The following is a 22,100-nucleotide window of genomic DNA, read 5'->3' as shown; positions in this document are numbered from 1 at the left end:
ACTTTATACACTCAGACTAACACCAAGAAAGTGGAAAAATCACAACACAATCTTGGCTAGTTCAATTTATATAAAAGGACACAAAGCAATAATTGACTCTCCAAAGATCTGTTAACCATATTCAAGGTTGAAACAGACATTTTCATTCAGTATCTGAGATTAGATATTTGAGCTCATAAATTAGACATTTCATGTCATCCAACAACATGATTCTTGGTGAGATTTCTATAGTTGAGTTTATCTTGTCAATAGGCACATTCACTATTAAATATTTATAGAGGACTTGGTGTTAAACAGCGGCCAAGTATTATTTATGTTACATGTAATTACATGTTTACCAAAACTTGTATTTTAAAAAGTAAGATCTAAGTGATTATTTGAAAAATTGTAATATTTAACATTATAAAACAACCTTCCATATATTTAAGGGAGCAGTGACCATATTTTTAAGATATTTTAACCCCATAATTAGTTTCAAGTAAATTATTTTTATTCATTAAATATATTTGAGGTTTTTTTGAAGCAATTGACATGAAGATGCATAAATATTAGGAGCAAGAAATCCCATGCCATTTACAGTGTTTTTCACACATAGCTAACTATGGACCATGAACAGTCAGGAAGAAACTTAGCTGTATATGAAATACAAGCCACTTCAAAGGTCCTTTCAAAGCTAAAAATTCTAGGACTGTTAGATGTCATTTCTTAATGATCTGACCTACATATTTTCTTTTGATTGAAGCTTGTTACATAGGAACTCATACCTCAGTATGTCTACAGAACAGCTCACTATACTGTAGAAAAAGAATAGGTCTCTAATTCAAGAACTGGGTAAAATGATCTAATCTTATTCTACATTGAACATGTCAAAGTGATAGTGTATGTGTATAAATGTGTTTCTTATTTTGTATGCTTCCAAATATACAAATTTAACTTACAATGTTAGTTAATTTTATCTGTCAATTTGATTGTGCTAAGGGTCCCCAACTAGCTAGAATAACACTATTCCTGGGTATGTCTGTGAGGATGTTTCTGGAAAAATTTAAGATTTGATTCAATACACTGAGCAACAAGTTTGCAGTCAACCATGTGCAGATGCATACCACCAACAATTCACCAAAGTCCAAGGAGAAAGACAACACAGGAAATGAAAATTCTTGAACTCTGGGGTATTTGTCTTCTCCTTTCATGAAACATGGAAGCTCCTACATTTGGACCTTTGGTCAGAGAGTGCATCATCACACTGTTGCCTCTTTTGGCTTTCAGCAGATCAGGGGACTTCTCTGCATTCATTAATCACACAGTTGAAATCCTATATAGTCAATGCCCTCACCATCACACCCTTATGCTCTGCTTTTCGAAGGATTCTTAATGAAAATAGCCGCAATCCACAGTAATACAATTCAAATATTGCCACTGCTGTATATTTACTTGAAGTAAATTCATGAAGTAAAAAACTCCTTGCTCCTTCTCCTCATCCTGCTGGTCAGTACAGAAGTAACAGATTTGTTTCCTAGTCAATGACAGCCCTGTCTGTTCCTCCAAAGTTTCTCTGTGATTGTTTACTCCGCATCTGTGACTTCAGACAAAGAGAGAGTCTGATGTTTGTGCTGAGGCCTTTTCTTTCCCCAAGAATTCTGCATACAATTTTACAATTGGATAATTGATAAAGAATATTGCTCACCAAAGGTGAAAGCAGTGACAGCAAGACAAAGTAATGAGACAAGGTGAAATTCAAATTGTATCGAGAGTTTAAGAAGCAAAAGCTCTCTCTTTCTCTCTCTCTCTCTCTCTCTCTCTCTCTCTCACTCTCTCTCTCTCTCTCCCTCCCTCCAGTGTGTGTGTGTGTGTGTGTGTGTGTGTGTGTGTGTGTGTGTTGACACTGTTGTGCTCTGAGGGACTCTGAATGCATACAGAGAGAAACTCAGTCAAGAAAAACTTGTTGACATACAAGATGACTTAGGAAATTTCATTACATTGAAAACACAAGTGCTGAAGATTAATACACACTTGGAAAATTTGCAAGAGCAGAGCAGGATGTCTTTAGCATACATATCACCATGAACAATTAGAAGAAAATGCAAGGAATTTCAATTCACTCTCACCAAATATTTTTAATACAGGCATTAATATTTTAATCCTTAATATTTATATGTTCTAAATTTGTAATATCAAGTAAATATTGTTGTAATATTTTTAAATAACCATAAATATTTATAAGAGACACCATTAGGAGAACTTTGAATATTTTCACCAAAGTCTTCAAAGATGATAAAAATTCCTCCATCAACTTTTAAAATCTCTTCCCAGTTTCATTCCCACCATCAATTTTCCAGTCCTGCTCCTCTAGAGAAGGCATGGGTAGCTTCTATTGGCTTCTGTTTAAATTGCGTTGGGATAGACCACAAATGCTCAACAAAATCGCTAGTTATAAATCACTGTAGATTACTGCAAATGTGGGATGTATCGAGGGTTTCTGGGTAAGTTTGAGCTTTTGCTAATTTTCACAAACTCTCAACTTTCTGTACTGTATCAAAGAGGCAGAGTGTTTTATCTTGAGCAATAGCTGAAAGGTGACAGATCAGTGAGATAGCTTTAAAATATCATCATTTGAAAAACAATTTCACTATCAGGCTCAGGGTTAGAAAACCAAAAACCAACAATAAACACAGAATTACAATGACACTTAACTGATGGACATCACTTCCTTTCAATACTTACCAGAATAATGATAGTTTTATTTATTTTATTAGGGACCTCCCCAGTGTAACTCACAGTGACTATCCTGATTTGTATACCTAGTAAGAATGTTGATGACTTTTTTCTCATGTACACCAGCACTTTTTTTTCTTTTTACCTTCAGTGTTTTGAGACAACTATGTCAATCAGGATGAGGCAGTGTCTTTAGGGGGGTTATGTTTCCCTGCTTATTAGTGATCAAGAGTGTCATTATTCTATCATTGGTTTATATATGTTTGAATTGCTTGCCTATTATATGGTGTCTTTAATATATTTCAGCAAGATGTGTACATGAATCTGATATGTACAGATGTGTGCAAGTGTTTGCACAGCAGTGCGTGTATGGAGTCTAGATGTGAACATCTGTTGTATCATCTGTTGCTCTCCATCTTATTTTTTGAGACAACTTCTCTCACTGAACTAAAACTATCTTTGGCAAGACTGTGTCTATCTCTGTCCTAACATAGCTCCACGCACTAACGTTGCAGATGTGGGCAACTAGGCCCAGCATTTATGTGAATTCTGGAGATCTGAGCTCAGGTGTCATAATTGTGCAGCAAGCTCTTTATCCACCTTGCCATTTATCCAACCTTGCTATTGGGTTTTGTAGACGTTGTAGTGTCACATAACTTTTGTTTATTTTATTTTGTTTTCTGTCTTTTGGGGTCCATCCAAAATTTCTTAACCATATCCATGTTTTGAAGCCTTTCCCTCATTTTTTTCTTTTAACAATTTTATAGTGATAGTTGCTATGCTTAAACCCTAGGTATGTTTTCTGCTAGTGAGCCACAGACTTTGCCGTATTTTAAATATTTTCTTTATAGAGAGCTTCATTTATGCCAAGCTTGCTTTAAACTTACTATGCCGCCAATGATGTTTCACAGCCTTTGAAGTTACTTCCTCTGTTCTAGGTAAATTGCAGTAAATAGCAGGCATTAACCACCAGGCCTAGTTTATGTGGTGTTAGGTATCAAGGCTTTCTGCCTGCTAGGCAAGCACACTACCAACTGAAATACATCCTTAACCCATCTGGTACCTAGCCCTTTTGGAAGTTTTAGTTTTTTGTGACTGATAAGTGATGGGTACTTTCTTCCTTATCAATGTGGATATCCCATGTTCCAGCAGTATTTGTAGAAGTTGCCCTTTACCTAATGCCTGTGCTTCTAAATAACCGGTTTTGCTGAAATCAGTTGGCCATAAATTTATGGGTTCCCTTCTAGTTCTTTATTCTGCTCCTCTGTGTACTTATATGACAACATTGCAATATCTTTTAATATGTTTTAAAATGAAATGATTCATAATCAAACTACCTCTTTTTTTCTTCTTTTGGCTTTGTTTTTTAAAAGCGCTTTGATTATTAGTTTTTTGTTGGTTATTTTAATATTTAGGTTTAGGGTTCCATACTCATGTTGAAGAAATAAGCTTTTCTACTTCTATAGAAAATATTGGGTTTTTGATTGAGGTCATGCAGAATTTGCCAGTTATCTTGGGGGAATGTGTTGGTTTATTTCCTATTCATTGTCAATGTGTCTGGACCTAGGAAAAGGCCTTCTAAGTGTGGCTGTCCTCATAGTCCGGAGTAGGTTAATTGAGGTAAAAATCCACCCGAAAAGTGAATGGCACCATTTCCTGAACTTTGTCCTGGACTGAATAAGGAAAGAGGGACAGGAGCCTCTTTACAAAAGAAACAATGTACACAATTATATCAAGTACCAACATGTGGTAATTTATTGTTTGCGATCTAATAACTCTTGCAAGGAGATCAGAATGCAAAGCTACCTACAGTCATAGGAGTTCAGCAGTGGTCTCACACACCCAGGACTCAAGAAACAGAGGCAGATGGATTTCTGTGGGTTCAAGGCCACTCTGGGCTACATGAGAGTGAGTGAGTCTAAAAAAGAAACAGAGCTCATAACTTTAATTCCAGCACTAGAGAGAGTATAAGGAGCTCAGTGTAGTCTCGGGAGCAATCTTAGATTTGGTGAGTAGCAGTGAAGTCTAGAGATTTGATCAGGGGTTCAGTGGTCACCCCTTCTGTATTGGTAGAAGTGGGAGCTCTCTGATTGTTCAGCCGCTTTGCTTCTCTGATCTTCAGCTTGAACTGCATTATCTGTCTCTGGATTTTTATTATTCATGTTACACCTATAGCCATGACTTCTCCAGCTATGATAAACTGAACTCAGGAACTGTGTGCCAAAAGAAATTTTTTTCTCATAAGTTGCTTTTGTCAGGGTACATTATGATAGCAACACGAAAAGTGACTAAAACAAGCAGAATAGACATTTTAACTATATTGGCACTTTTTCCCTCCAAGAACATGTGGAATCTTTCATGTTTACTACAACACTCTTCAAAATTGCTGCTGTATGACAATTTCGTTTGATATAAAAACAAGTTCTTGGAGATCAGGCTATAAGATACAAGATATCCTATCAGGGAGAGGTGAAAAGCCCCCCCCCTCCCCGTCCCCTGTCAGGAAAGCCCCTTTAGCTCAGAAATAAACAAGGCAATGGCTTTAGAAAGTTCTGAAACTGACTGGCTTCTCTAGGCCCTTAGCTCACAGGGCATATAAAAAAATCAGTGAGTACAGCTGAGAGACTCTCAAACAAGCCCAGCGGCTCAGAAGATGCAGAGACCAACTGCCTCTAAGGGCCACTCTCTAACCCATTGAGCAGCCTGCACATTAGGCTGTATGTTTCAGATTTCCAGCCTTCATGAGCTGTTATGTGTCTGTTGGGCTGAGGAACCTGGATTTGAGTCATTGCCATTCCTATAAACAATCTCATCCATTCTACTTTTAGTGAGCCAATAAGACTGATTGGATCATCACCTTAGACTTTGGTGGAATCATTGCATCAGTCCCTTGTTGTTGATTCTGTATTTGGGTTGAGTGAATGTTTGTTCTTATCTCTTCAGAAATAGTGTCACCAAGCAGTAACTAAGAAAATACAAATTGACATATTCCCTAACTGATGAATGGATGGATGTGTCAAATATACACAATGTAATATTAGTTGGCTGTAAAAATAATAATGATGTCCTTTAATTGCAATAGTGTGGATGGATAACTTGGAAATCAAGATAATTAATACAAGCCACATAAAAAGACAAGTTGAGCTCACTAGTACGTGAGATATGGGATCTCACTAATATGACAACCAAGAGTTGATTTCTTAGAAATTGAGAGTAAAATAGTAGTAATCAGAGGCTAAGGGTGGAGAAGAATAGGGAAAGTTTGATCAATGGATACTGAGATGCAGTTAGTATAAATTGTTGAAAATAAGGAGTTGAGGTGTGCTATTGTACAGTAGGGGAACATGGATAAGAGGAATTCAATGTGTTTATTGGAGAGTTAGAAAGAAATCTTTCAAATAGTCTCCCCATGAAGAAATGATTGATGTTGAGGAGATACATTGGTCATTATCTAAACACAACTGTAAGACTATGTTTTAAAACTACCTGTGGCATATATAATTGAATTACTTTGAGTTTCATTTTTAATGAAATTCTAATTTAAGAAAATACTAAATTAGTTCAGGTCCATATATTATCTTTAATTCAGTGTTTTGCCCAGGATTTATTGAAGTCTGATTTTCTTCTTTTAAAATTATCATGTCATTCTCTTTCTTTTTTATTTCTTTTCACTCTGTACATATAGCTTTTCTTAGAGTAGATCAGTTTCTGTTGGGAGCCAAAGATCTCAAGGCTTGGCAGGAGATACTAGGCCATTCTTGGCCGGCCACATAGTAGCATATTAAACTTTACTCAGATCAAGAAAAGAAACAACTTGACCCAGTCCTCCACCCACAGGCTCAGTCACCTACGCAACCCTTCCTGGACCTCTTACTCATGAACTCTTTACTCTGCCAAACATCCTCTTTGTGGCTTCCTAATATCTTGCCTACACTAACACCTGGCTGACAAACAACCCATGCTACCCCTACCCATATTCTGCTCTACTGACTATATAAGCTAGCCTGAGAAAAATAAAGTTTGCCACTACATTAGAATGCTGTCTTGTGGCTGTTCTTTCTGTGTCTCTTGTCCCCATTCCCTATCCCCGACTCTCTTGCCCCAGGTTGACATCCTGCAGGTTGGGACAAGTTTCTTTATGATTTTTAACTCAAATTTTGCTTTTGAGAAAAATGTTCATTTAATATTATTAGCATGATACAAAACCTACATCAAGATTTTTTAAATCAGCCCAAATTAGTTATTTCTCATTCTTTTTCTCTCTTAATATATATAATCAACACTCACTAAATAATATGTTAACTAATGTATGTGAATGAATGTCTGTCTTTGTACCTGAACCCTCATTTGATTTCATCCCATGTTTACATGTCCCTAGAATTATGTACTGTAAATGAAACTCATTTCCCAGAGTTAATTCCTTGATACTTAAGTAATTCTCTTGATACACAGGTTAGAATGAGTTTAATTGCATCATTCTAGGTCCAGTTCACCACAGTCTCCAAATCATACAAATATAATTGACTTCTGTGAACATACACAGTATTAATTCAAACAATCTACTCCACACTTTGGCAGTAAATTGTGCTTTTAATTTGTTAATTGAAAGAATAAAATAATGAAAAATACAAACCCTGAAAAAGTAGCTCTAAGAAACATTTAAATGCAGAAAACATTGCAAAATTTGGCTATGTATTCTAGGAAATCCTATACCATTCATTTGCAACTGCAATTTTAAAGAAAGCACTCCTTGTATGAAAAGTAGTAAAAGATAATTGGAATCAACATAGAACCTTAGTTCATGTTATTCCAGGCCTCTCACTGTGTGAAAATAAAGAGGTTGGGTTTGATGATATGTTCAGTTGTTAAATCCATGGAATTCCCTGGACCACTTCTTTCTCTCGACTTAGTTTCCCACTCACTCCTCTAAGTCCTGCTTATTTTGATGGTATCCTTCAAATAAAATCTAAACCAAAATGATAAAGCAATATGCCTGCACCCCCTTTTCCCTTTTTAATGCATTCCGTAAAAGAAACTGCTTTGAATCTAACAGTGTTCTTTGGGTCGCATTCTATTAGAGGAAATTGGGCCAGAATTGATCTGAGTAGTGAAATTTATCATTACACACAGAAGACGGACAATGAAATGTGATTAGGCCACATGTGCCCATCATTGCCTTTCTCAAGAGCAAGCCTTGAACAGAGGAACTTGAATTCATTGAATCAATAAAAGTAAAAGCAAAATTGGAGGGCTGTCAAATCAACTTAATTCCTCTCTTCTGATCAAGAGGCATCCAATCACCTAAAGCATGATGCTAATAATCAAATTAGATTGCTTTTGACTCCTTTTATCCAGAGTCAAAATACACATCTGACTGTAGCAGTTTTTAATCTACTAAACTTTGAAAAGCCACTAACATAGCAATATACAGTGGAGTTAAAAGCTTACTGCATTCTCAGGATGAGGCAGAGGACAAAATTACTTTTGATTATGCTCTTCCACTAAATAGAACAATTAAAATAATAGGTTTTATTCATCTATTCAACAAATACCTTAGATGTAAAGAATGTTATCAGCATATTAATATGGTGTATCTCCTTCAGTCATAGGCCTTTTTCGAAAAGCAGGCAGTTTTCACTGTTTGATGCTATGCAAGACATAAATATATCTATCATTCATTCAATGAGATCATGTGCTCTGCCACCTGGCTTCTGGGTGTCTTTCTTCCATGTCCCATTAGCAATTTAAAACATAGTCCTTACTGTATTGCATACTCATTTCCTGTGTACAATAAATCAAGAGGAATTATAACTCATATTTTTTTTTAAATTTGTATTTCCAGCACAGTGATCTCGATAGAGTGAATGAAGGAATGAACAACTATGAAAATATAGCAACATGGGTAAAATTGTGAGATTGACTTGGATAAGGAGACATTAGCCTTTAAGTACAAAGAAAGATATTTCTAAAGTCCTTTTTAACAATCAGTTTTTCTTTTGCATTATGTAGGAGCTATGAACTTATGTGTGCTTTAGAACATTAATGTTACAGTTTGAATCTTAAATGTTCCCAGCAGATCCTTACTTGGGATTCTTACTCTGGAAATACTAATTTGGTAGTTGGTAAAGCTTTTAAGAGATTTAGGCTAGGGCTAGAGGTCTGGCTCAGTGGTTAAGAGCACTGGTTGCCCTTCCAAAGGACATGGGTTCAATTTCCAGCACCCTCATGTCAGCTCAAAATATAGCTCCAGTTCTGAGGAATTTGACATACTGACAAAGATTAATGCAAAATACCAGTGCATGTAAAAATAAATAAAATATTAAATTTTTTTTTTAAAAAAAAGAGGTTTGGGCTAGCTGGAGGAAACAGTTTACTCAATGAGTGGCTTTGACAATAATATTTTCCCATTCCCTTTCTGTCTTTCTCTTCCTCTCTTCCTCTGAATTCCATATATGGAATACATTGTTTTTCTATATACCTTTACATTGTGCCTCCTCACTACCTAGGAATGAAAATCTAGATGACCAGGGTTGAAACTTTGAAAACCATGGGACAAAATATTTCATTCTACCTTTAAACTCATTTTCTAAGACATTTGTTAAGTGCAATACAATTGCATTATACAGAAACAATTCATTAGAGAAGCCAGTTAGGGATGGAATAATATATATATATATATATATTATATATATATATATATATATATATATATATAGGAAGAGAAAGAAGTAATGAAGGGAAGAAGGAATGAAGGGAGGGAGGGAGGAAGGAAGGAAAAGTAGAGTCAAGAAAAGAAAGGAAACTTCTTCCAGCATGAATAGTAGATGAGAGATTAAATATGCAAGGGTGTGGCACCCTTTGTATCCCCACATTGTGAAAATGAGCTCAGTAATGACTGCTGGTATGTGTTCATTGTCAGAGTCAGGAGTAAAAGAGTTTGAAACACAGTTATGTTTCCTTTAAATCCCATTTATATTTCCCCAGAATCCAGACAGCTTTTCATCTGGGAGCCTATTTAAAGATAAGGCAGAAGCGATGTTTGTAGTTGAAGCATGCAAGTGAATAAAATGGAAAAGTGAGCTTTGAGAAGGACTTTGTCCAATGCCTGGGTACATGAAATTATGAATGGCATCGAAGAGAGTCACAGATAAGAATTAACAGCAGAGGTGTACTGTCTCCCTCATGTGAGGTGTGGTGGTTTGGGGCAAGGGAAAGATGTCTTCCTACTTTCTGCCTACAACCCCAGCTGGCATGGGAGCTGACCCTCCTCTTTACCAGCTCCAACACTCAGGAATGCAGGCCCTGCCCCTTTTCTGGGTAGCACACAGAGCTGACCCTGTTGGTAGGGACACAGATGAGCCAGGCCTAAGAAAGCTAGATCTGGTTCTACCCCTCATTTGACATATGGCTGTATGGGGGTTAGAGAGTGGGGAGGATGCCCCTGGCTCCTCCCTTCCTCCCCTCCCCCCTTGCTTCCTGAAGTAGATGGTAGAGCCAACCCTGAGGTCAAGAGAGCAGGAAAGCTATTCCAACTGCAGCACTTTGGAGAGTAGCCCCTATACCTCCCCTGGGCAAAGAAGCAGAAGTAACCCGGAAGGTGTATGTGTGGTAGAGACAACCCTGAGGATGTGAATACAGGAGAACTGGCCCCGCCCCTGGCTCATCACCAGAGGTCTCTGCTAAGGTACCAATGACTCTCTGTAATGAATACTTACACATAAAGATATATGGATAAAGGTTTTACCGTGTTACTCACTATGTTACACTACAGCCTCTGTACCCAGATTTTTTTCTTTTTCTTTTTCCTCTTTAATTTTATTTTTATCTAAAATTGTATTATATCAGGGCTGGGACAGGTTACAAGGGCAAAGGGCAGATGCAAAGGGATGGGGAAATGAAAGGGCAAGAGATGCATGATGTGAAAGACATGAAGAATAAAAAAGGGAAATTAAAAAAATAAAAAGAAATTAACAGCAAGAAAACAATGCTAAAGATGAGAGAGAAACAAGCAATTCTTAGAAAACAAAAATAAAACATGAAGAGAAAGCACAGATAGGCTTGGGACAATAGGACAGTGTTGCTCAGGGTGGCCTCTTGCTTCTCAACAATAACAATGTGTTGGAAGTATATACAGGCGACCCATGCCGAGAAATGGAAACACACATGGTCCAGGGCCCTTTCACTTTGGGGACTCCACATCTCTTAAATGGTGTTCACCTGCAAGTTACACAAGGCCAGTGGGTGTGGTCACAGGCAGAACCATTTTAGCAGCTACATTCCTGAGATTAAAAACCAATCCACAGAAGTACTCAGCACATCCTCGAGCCTAAAACACCACCGCTGAACAAGTAAAGTAGAAACAGAGGCAGGAATATGAGAAGGATGTCAGTGTGGGCTACAAAGGTACAGAAAATGAGTAGTGGCTTTAGCGGGTGAGCAACATGAGCTTGCAAAGTATGGTCTGTAAAAGGCACTGATGCTTTAGGGTCATAAAACACTGGGTATTGTGTCAATAGCTCTGTGTCTTTAAAAGAAACCTAAAAGGGCATTTAAACATTTACAGATGTGGCAGATGGGACACAAAAGAAAACGACATTATTCAGATTACACCCTTTCAAAATTGGGGCAGGTTCTAAAACAAAGGCACTGGTTCAGAGCAGATTTAATGGCAGCATGTGTGAGTTTTTTTGGATATACAAATGGGCATTGATGGGAACCAAGAAGAATCTGGAGAGCACCAAATCCGAATGAATGAGAACAATGTCTTGATGTGGGAACTGGAGAAAGCTGATATGTGCACAACAGTTTCTTCCCAGAAGTGAAGTCATTAGCAGAAAACTAAAGAATAAAGCATTTTTCTCAACTGAAAATAGTTTTCATGACAATGGTATTTACACAGTGAGATCTAGATACACAAGAAGCCTGAACTGACTACAGGTACCCTGGCTGCTGCAGGATTGTGAGCAATCTCAATGAGGTAGCTAAGATTAAGCTGATTAGTTGACAATCAGAACAGTTAGAGCTCTTATGTTTCTGTTCAACTTGGTCCAAATTAACACGTTAGAAATAAGCATCTATTGGCTTTTAGTTATTAGCATATTTGTATTTAAATTTCTGCAAAGTTAAAAAAATAAAAAACAGAAAGATGCTCTTAGGAATCTTTTTTTTTTAATTTCAGACTTCTAAAAGCTATATACAAGGAATTAACTGTGGTGATATATTATTTATGATTTAGTAAAGCTTGCTTGAGGATTCAGAAAGCAAAGTCAGCCACAAGACATAGAAGCCAGGCACACACCTTTAATCTCAGCAACCAGAAGCTAAGAGGTGGTGGTACACACCTTTAATCTTAGAACTCAGGAGTAAGAGGTAGAGTGATCTCTCTGAGTTCAACTCCACCCAGGGATACAAGAGATTGAATTAGATCACACACCTTTAATCCAGCACTATAGGTGTATAAAAGATAGAAGCAGAGTCTTCAGTATTCAGTAGGAGGCATTCATTCCCCAGTCATGCTGAGGAGAGGTTACAGTCTGAGGCTTGGTGAGAGCTCATGGAGACAGGATCAGTTCATTCATCCTGAGGTAGAGGTAAGAAACTGGTCGCCAGGTGCTTTGCTTGTCTGATATTCAGCTTGAAGTTTGAACCCTAAACCAGTCCCTGGGTCCTTTTATTAATTCTTGTTATAATTAACAATTACTTTCTTTACCAACCAGCTCTAGACACCAAAACAGTCATGGAAAGTTGAAATAAACCTTCCATTTATTTTAAGTACAAGATATTAACAATTTCTTTTAAAAAGATGTTAACTATATAAACCAGGGGCATGTAAAATCCATGTCATATGAAAACGTAAAGAAATAGTTTTCCACTCTTGTTACAAATAATTTGAGGGAATTGTATTATTTTTTTTCATTGATGGAACAAACTACCTTTAAAAGTCAGCTTCAGGAAGGAGGGTTTTATCTGGGGCCAAAGTTCTAGCATACAGACCATCATGACTAGAAGTCATGGAGGAGCTTGGGACAGCTTGTCACACTGTATCCACCTTTAGAACTAGAGAGCGATGAATGCTGAATGTTTAGCATGCTTTCCACTTTTTGTTCAGTCTGGGATCACAACCTATAGAATGGTTCTGCTCACATTTAGGGTGGCTCATCCAATCTCAACTAACTCTGTCTAGAATCTGCCTCCCAGACATACCCTGAGTCTTGTCTATTAGGCAGTTCTAAATCCTAAAAAAGTGGCAGTCAATATTAACCACCACATTATCCCCATACTTGTAGACAGTGATGATTATGTAGATATTTCAGATGAGAAGATTTTGCAAATGTCATAAACCTGACAAGACGTTTAAGACGGATTTCCTCATATAGAGCACCTCAACATGCAAATCTTAAGCAGGGTTCATAATGGTCATTATCTCACTATTTTTAGGAAACATAATCTCTGCTCCAAATGTACTGGGCTCTGCTCCCACTGGATCCACTCCCAAGCAGAAGGCGTTTATCTCCTTCCAGGTTGATGCCTGTGCCAGCAGCTTAGTAGCTTGAAATCAGCCGTAGATATGGACATTGTCAAAATCTACATTCAAGGATTCTGTCCCCATTCCCATTGCCAGAAAGCTGGTTATTAAACATTAACAAACATCCCATGGGCACTTCCCTGCCTCCTGCATTTTATCCTCTGTCTGAACAGTGTCTCAGTAAGTAATTAGCACTTTCGAGAAGGCTGTTGATGAGCTGATAAGATGTGTGTCAGTGGCCAGTGTTCACTTTCATTTCCAGTCCAAAGCCTCAAGCTGCTTCCAGCTTTGCTGCCTCCATTGTACATGGATTCACAGAACTGACTGCACTGAGATGCCAAAACACCGGCTTCCATGGCATCTTTGCAAACCACCAAACAAAAGCCCAAAAGAAGCAAACCATCCCCGCTAATTTAATTCTTCAAAAATTTAAAGTAATTATTCAAATTCTATTTCATTTATCACTCCTCAGTACATTCAGGTTTTTTGTTGTTGGTGGTGGTTAGTTTGCTTTTTTCTTTGAGGTTATTTGTTCTCTCTTTGTGATTCCTATCCCAATGTGGCTGTGAGCATTTTGAATTATAGAAAATGCCATTTTTGAGGTAAATAAATGAATGGTTTGATTATAGTATCTTTATACAGGCCCATCTGATACAACCGGTTGACAATTTTGTACTCTACTATGTGTTTTTTCAAGGGTCTCAATCAGGTTTTATTCATCATTGGCCCAGGACTTTAAAAAAGTTGACATATGAGTAGATTTTAAATCATAACACAGTAAATTAGACATAGGAAAAGTAAGTTGGACAAAGAACGGCTTCTGGAGACCACATACTATTAGTAAAATAAAATATGAATAATACTTTATGTTATGCTTATATATTTGAACATTTGAAAACCAGGCTATGACAACATTGTAAACATGAAGTGTTTAGGACATGATAATTTGGGGAGGAGAGTGTGAATTTATACTGTGCTTATACACATGAAACTCTTAATATGTGGTAACCTTCTGGTTCTAACTCAAATGCTAAATTCTACAACAATCCCCTCATTAATATTCTTGGAGTTGGCAAATTACAAGTTAGATTCTTCATCTCAATCTAGCACTATTGCTCCAACAGTTAGCAAGTATTTATATGGAACTATAATATTTATTACATTCTCTCACTGCCAATATTCTTTTACTAGCTGTGTTTGCATTTTTAAAGTTTAAAAAAGAGAATTAAGTTTGGTGGAAACAAATAGGGAAATTTATTTATCTAATCTGAAAAGGAACGTAGATTTGTGGAAGAATTTAAACCAGAAGAAAGGCATTACAGACATTGTAATGGGGCTGAGGGGAAAATGACAAGTTTTACCTTCCTTGGAATTAGCTGCAACTTATCCATCGGCATGAATTGTAGCAGGCAGTTGTGAGCTTGCTAACTCAGTTTGAAGACACAAAGTCTTTTATTCTTTCACTTCCTATCCTACTATGGATATAGAGTAATAAGTTCAATGGAAACAAATGAGAGAGAAAGGTCCTCTTTATCAAATGTTTCTAAGGAGGGGGCTAGGTGCAGTGTGACTCAGTAGGGGGCAGGTGTAAATGATGTCTGATGACTCATTCAAGAGAGAGAGCCATTTAATACTGAGTTTGATTTGACAGAAAGTGTCTAGAGGTGACTGCTCTGCGCAAGGAGAGAGGAATAAACAAATATTGCTGTTTTCTTGATCACTAGTATAAGAGCTATATAACAAGAAAATGGATAAGTACACTCTTTCTAAAGCAATTCAGTGCTGATGTTGCTAATATAGGGGTCATATATTAAAATTAAGGCATTGGGTCAGATCAAAAATATGAAAAACCACATACTGTAATTTTGTAAGACATTAATAAGGGAAAGAAAAAATGAAAAACTAGTATTTATCTATAAGTGGATTATGGAGCTGTGGTTATCAAACTCTGGCCTCTGAAACACCTTGTGCATGGAAAATTGTTAATATTCAGAAGACATGAAGTTTCTGAAAACACCAAAAGACGAAATGTGACCTACTGTCTAGACAGCTACATCTTTCATACAATGGTGCAGAGCAAGGATTGGGTCCTCAGCCCAAAAGACCACAGTTTTGAATCAATACTACACTTTAGGTATGTGATTTTTCTCAAGTTTTATAACCTTTCTGGCCTTAGCTCCATCATCTATAAATGGTGTATTAAATAGGACCTCTCTCAGAACTGTTATGAAGAATAATTAATCAAAATACCTACATCTTTTAGAGCAGTACTTGCTATTTACTAACCAGTATGAAGTGTTTGTCCCCAGAATACCTGTGAGAAAACTGGCAAGCTTATGTTACTATAAGTTATAATAAAATATAATGCAGGGGGAATGGAGAGATTGCTTTGAGATTAGGTCCACTCATTGCTGTTGCAAAGGACCCAGGTTTACTTCCCTGCACCCTTATGGTTTACAGCCTTGGGCAATTCAAGGGAACAATCCTGTGCTCCCCTCTGAGATTCACAGGCACTTTACTCACAGAGCAATTTGCATATATGCAGACAAATCTCTCATGCACATAAGATAAAAACATAATTTTTTAAAAGAGAAATATAATGTAGATTAATAGCAACAATATAAGCTACTGATGATATACAAAAACTCTAAAGCATTATGTAAATACGATTCTTCACTACATGTATGGCCAAGAGGCAACTGAAGTGATTTTTCAGATCCAAGGGAAGTTAATAGGTACTTACAACTAATAATAAAGATGACCTAGTGACAGACAACTTTAATCAATTGTTCTGACAGTTTTCAGATGGGCCTAGGAAAGAACTCTCAGAGACTGTATCTCTGAACCTCAGATTTAGCATCATTGATCCCTCGGCAGAAGTGCCAGAATGCCCTCAAAGGTGGATATCAAAGGTTTAGAGACCTATATCTTACATTGGAATAGGAGTAACCTCAAGGCCTGACTACTCAAATGAGTTACTTCACTTGTGTCTGTGACAAACCAGAAGAATAAGGGAGGAGAGGTTTACTTGCATTCCCAGTTTAAGGAGAAATTCAAGTCAGCATCATGGAGAAAACATGGTAGCTAGAGTTGATTGGTCCATGATGGGGGTGGAGGGTGAATGCTTGCAGCAAGACTTGCTTATAGTATAGCTGGGAACACTGGGTTATAACTTTCAAATGCTCATTCCTAGTGAGCAGCCTGAACCAGCTAGTCTCTACTTAATTTACAACCATTCATAAGAGCTTTACCAGCTGGGGCAGGTATTCATGCATGCGGGCCTGTTGATAACAGTTCCTACCCAAACACTCTTAGATCTTAAACATGTATTTTACTTGCTTGTAATTCTGAGATAAATATCAATGTAAGAAGATATACTCTGGAAACCTCATAGTAATTATGAAGTATTATTAGTATTATTAGTAGTATTCAAAAAGGAGAAAAATCGCAGGTAGTTATTGAATGATTTGGCACAGTGCTTTATCTTTACTGAGTACAAAAAAGCCATATTTAAAACTTGAAATACTTAATAGGTATCATTGCTTTGCAAGATACGGATATGAAATTCCTGGATTTAAGAGGGAAAAAAAGAGCAGATAAACAATGTTTAAAACTGTTGAATGAGTACTTTTGGAAAACAATGTACATAAGGTTTGGTCACTGAGCCTCTTTTTGCCATTTTGTCATTTGTCAATGTCCTGCACTTGGGCACTATGAGAATAACCTCTCAGATTTTTTTTACACTCTTACTATATCAGTCTATGGGCTAGCTAATTTTCCTGGCACAATTTCAAGCAACTGGATTACAGCAAAATGACAGAACACTACAAAGACATCACTTAGTGAAAAGATGTATAACTCACCACTTTCTGAGAGGCATTCTTACAGATAGCACATTTAGCAGCAAAAAAAAAAAACCTCTGGCACTGCTTTAGGATAAAAAAAAATGCACACTCAATTTATCACAGTAACATTCAGTAGTATGCAAATAAAAAAGGAGGTAGCCGTGCTTAATCTGTGTAACAGTAGAGCAAAGCTCTCTGAGCTGTCATTCAAGCAGGAAGTCTCTCTTAAGATAGTTTAAAAAGCTTGTTTTCAAACAATCCCGATAGCTTACAGGAATTCAGAGATGTGTAGAGAACTCCATAGACTTGGTGATTTGTCCTGGTTACTTGTCAACATGACACAACCTAGAATTATCTGAGAAATGGAACTACACTTAAGAAACTGCATTCATAAGATTGGTCTGTGGGCAAGTCTGCTAGTCATTTTCTTAATTAGGTATTCACGTGGGAAGATCCAACAAAATGTAGTTGGCACCACCCCTGGTCAGGTAGTCCTGGGATGTATAAGAATACAGGCTGAACAAGCCATGAGAAAGAAGACAGGAAACCTTCTGCAAGGCTTCTGCTTCAGTTTCCGGCTGGAGGTTCCCACCCTGTTTGAGTCTGTCCTGACTTCCCTCAGTGATGGACTCATTACCTAGAAGTGAAAGATGAAATAAAGTCTTTTTTTTTTCACCAAATTACTTTTGGTTCTGGTGTTTTATCACAGCCAGAAAAACCCTAACTAAGACATGATATTTCATTTTAGGTGTCAAAATGATTGCCTTGGAGGAATCCAGATAGATATTGGAACAGTACTTCCGGATGAGTGTGTGATAGTATTTTTCAGAAAAGACTGGCATTTGTGTTAGTGAAATATGGTCAACCTGTCCTCTCCCAGAATGAATAGGCATCATTCAGTCTGCTGAGAACATGGAATGAAAAGGTATAGGAAAGGAAATATCTCTCTCCTTGGCTAGGACATTGATCTTCCTCAGCTTATAAGCAGAACTGGCAAGGTCTCGGTCTTCCATTTCTGAGACTTCTTATCTCTTGCCCATAGGACTTATATCTTTTGCTAGGACACTTAGTTCCACTTGAGCTAAGCTAGACACAGCTTCCCTGTTTCTGCAGCTCATTGATAGCGTAGTCTCTGTAATTACATGACCTGGTCCTCATAAGAAATCCCCTATATCACCATATATACACAACTACACCTTAGTCTGTGCATATCCTATATCTAACACTATATCAAGAGAATGGATATGTGTATCTATACCTTAATCTGTACATATCTTAGCTCTAATATTATATCAAAGAGAAGGAATATAAAGTAAAAAATCACCCCAAATGTAAATCTACTTGTAAAATTCAGAAAGCTGCACCTATTTATAAGTAAAATTTAGATCTTTGGCCCAACTCCCTAGTTGGGATAACAAGGTTAATCTGATCAATGTGTGCTCTGTGACAGGGTGGGACAGGGTACCAGGCCCATAGAGAGACATGGTTTCTTGCTCTTCTATACTAGGAATTCTGGAGAATCTATCAATACTTCAACACTCCAGAATCTACTGCTTCATGAAAATTGCAGTTTATTCATTCATTCCTTTAATATCCAAGCAAATGTTCATAGACTAATAGCGAATTCCTTTGGTGTATTTCCTGTCACTGGTAATGGCAGTAATGGATTTCACTAATAAGTTAGATTTCAAAGCAGGAGGCAGTAAACTGCAAGCTATTGTACTTCTGAGTGAAGGTGTGTACATTCCAGGGGACATGAACAGAGAATAAATAATATAGAGGTCGAGGGGAGTTTGTGGGAAGGGTCTTGAGTACACACAGAAAAGGAAACTCTTTATCCGGTAGAAAGGGGAATTTTAGCACCTTCTATATATTAGTAAGGGAATTTAGAGGAAAAAGAGCTAACACAGAACTTCTAGCAAGCTTGTTGTATGAAGTCTCTATAATATGCTCCTCAGGGGACATTATACCAGCAGATTGCATTACCCTTTGAGGGTTCTGCTAGCTAATAAGTGTGTGAGATGGGAGAAGCATGAGGGGTGAGTATGCAGAAATGGATGAACACATCTTCCTATATTTTTATTCTTAGTACTAAATTAATCTTATTGCAATCATTTGTCCAATTGAATGTCTTCTCCCTATACAATTTAGCTCTAGGTGAGCACAGATTAATATTAGCTTGTCTAGCAGAGTTCTAGTTGCAAAAAAAGTATGCAATAAATATTAACCAAATCAAAAGCTGTGTGTTAATGCGTGAGTGAACATATTGCCATGTATTTCTGTAACATAATGAATTTATCAGTAAGATTCCAGAGGCTACTGCATAATTATTGACAAAGAAAAATAACAATTTTAATTAATTGTAGGCATATTTTGAGAAGAAATACATTTCTTTTTCTTCTTTTGAGCTCATATATGAATATATAATAAATGTGCATATTTCCCAAAATACATAGTCAATAAATACACTCATATTTTGCTTCACTGCTTTTTAAAGTGCTGAGTAAAGATGAAATAAAATGAAGAAACAAGGACATCAAAAGACAATCAGAAATTGGGTGAAGAAGGAAGTCTGAGGGGATGTTTCTGTAGGCAAGAGCACTTTCTCTTCAAGCTTGAGAATCTGATTTCAAATCAGTAGTTCCTATGTGAAAAGACAGACATGGGTGTGGTAAACATGCCAGTAACACCCCAGTACTGGAGAGAGTGTCAGGCAGACACTGAGAACCTGCCAACTAGCCTAGCTGAATTGGTGAGCTTCCAGTTCAGTGAGACACGCAGTCTCAATAAAGTAAGGTACAGCACAATAGAGGATAACAGAGCACAATACACACACACACACACACACACACACACACACACACACACACACACACACACACACACACACACACACACACACAGAGAGAGAGAGAGAGAGAGAGAGAGAGAGAGAGAGAGAGAGAGAGAGAGAGAGAGAGAGAGAGGAAGAAGAAGAAGAAGAAGAAGGAGAAGAAGAAGAAGAAGAAGAAGAAGAAGAAGAAGAAGAAGAAGAAGAAGAAGAAGAAGAAGAAGAAGAAGAAGAAGAAGCAAAAGTGAATTGAGGAAAAATAGAAGTTGTTAAATAATGAAAAGGGAATATGGTTACACAGAGAAAAGTAACCTACTCAAAGGAAAGAATAAAGGATACCATTTATCTTCCTTAGCAGCTTACTTAATAGATAATACTTATTTAACAAATAAATGCTTCAAAGGACTTAGCCCACTGTTCTCAGCTTCTGATGTATACAAAAATGTGCTTTTTAAAGCTAGCCTTTAACAGAACAGGGTTAAATTTCTTATATTTCTTATTTTCCTTTTGTTCCTTCTAGTGTCTACCCACTTCAGATTTTAATGCTAGTTATTAAATACTTCATTAGTTAATTTTCTTTCTTGATGAGTCCTAATATGCCATGAAACCCATAAATGATCCCTGACTTTTTTGGTTAAATGATGGATTAATGCTTTCCTATTTTTCTGAATACATTTTATGCTTCTGGGACATATTAAAACCCAATGCAAAATATCACCTCAGTTATAATTTTACTTGTAACTAATGTGCATTTTCCTCTTTTAATGGTTGCTGAGGCACACAATTGTTGTCAAGCTTACATGGTGGACAGATGAGAAAGTGTCCATAATATCCAAATGTACTCTTGATATGATTGATACTTTTCAGTTGTGCTATTCCATCTTTGGATTGTCCATAGTACTCTTCAACTCTCTCGTTTATTTTATTTTTGTAACTTCTGTAAAGTATTTAGAAGCCAAGGAAGAACAAAAGAGTGAATGCAATCTTAATGTTAGTAGAGGTGAATGTATACTGTCACAGCATCATACACCCAGTAAGTATAAAATCACATAGGAAAAAAAAAAAACCCTTCCTAGATGTCAGTATTTAAGGAAATTAGACTTTTAAATATCATTGGTCTCCTTTGTGAGTCATATTAGTTACAGGAACAGAGACAAACTTGATCAGTCTGGTACTTACTTGACATTTTTCTTACATTTCATGGAAATTCTTTTCATAAAAATTCAACTTTTTTTCTTATTTCTAATTTGAAAGGAAAAAACCCAGAAATGTTGCCAAAAATTTTTCTTCTGTTAGTCATTTCCTGCTTTTTAAAGCTGATCAAAAGAATAAAATTAAGCATGTTCCTAATGAGTCAGTTTTGTCCTGAATATACTGTCATCCATGTATTCATTGAGAACCTCACATACAGTGGACCCCGTGGGGCTCACATTTCATAGCCTGTGTGTTGCTTGAGAGTTTTTGCTGTTTTGTTTTCTAATTCTTGCTTTTTAATGGGCTGGTTGTGTTTTGTGAGTTTTTGTTGTTATTTATGTTCCTGTTTTCTTTTGGTTTGGAATTATTATGGCTAATTGTGATACATTGATTCAGTTCACCAAGGTCAGCAAACTGTGGCTGTTTATTGAATGGGAATTATGGCTAATGTCTTTTCTACATCCTCAGTTGAGGGACAGAGGTGTAGAGTAATTTGTTTACCCAGGACCACAGGGCTTGTGAGACTCAGGGGAATGAGGAGTGGGTGAATGGACACAGTGCTTATTTTGCATGAAGAACTCAACTCTTACTCCAGCACCACATAAATGCTGGCTAGGAGTGATCTCTCTGTAATCCCTACGCTCAGGGGGAAGACACAAGAGTCAGAGACAGAGTCAGAGACAGAGACAGAGACAGAGACAGAGTGGGACAGGTTGGACTTTTTAAACCTCAAAGGCTACCCCACTGTGGCATACTTCCTTCAACAAGATCACACTTTCTTATCCTCCCCAAGTAGTACCACTCCCTGATGGCTAAACATGGATGTAGACCTCTCAGTTTCTCCTCCACCACCATCCGTCTGCATGCCTCCATGCACCCCACCATGATGATGCTGATGTAACCAGGCCCCATCATGTCTTTCATCTCTTTGACCAGGGTGTCTATTTACAATAATGTAATGCTGACGAAGATGCTGCATAAACCAGAAAGGTTC

This window comes from Cricetulus griseus, chromosome 4 (assembly GCF_003668045.3).
Source record: "Cricetulus griseus strain 17A/GY chromosome 4, alternate assembly CriGri-PICRH-1.0, whole genome shotgun sequence".
Taxonomy (NCBI): Eukaryota; Metazoa; Chordata; class Mammalia; order Rodentia; family Cricetidae; genus Cricetulus; species Cricetulus griseus.
The sequence above is the reverse complement of the archived record's forward strand: the minus strand, read 5'-3'. Positions refer to the sequence as shown.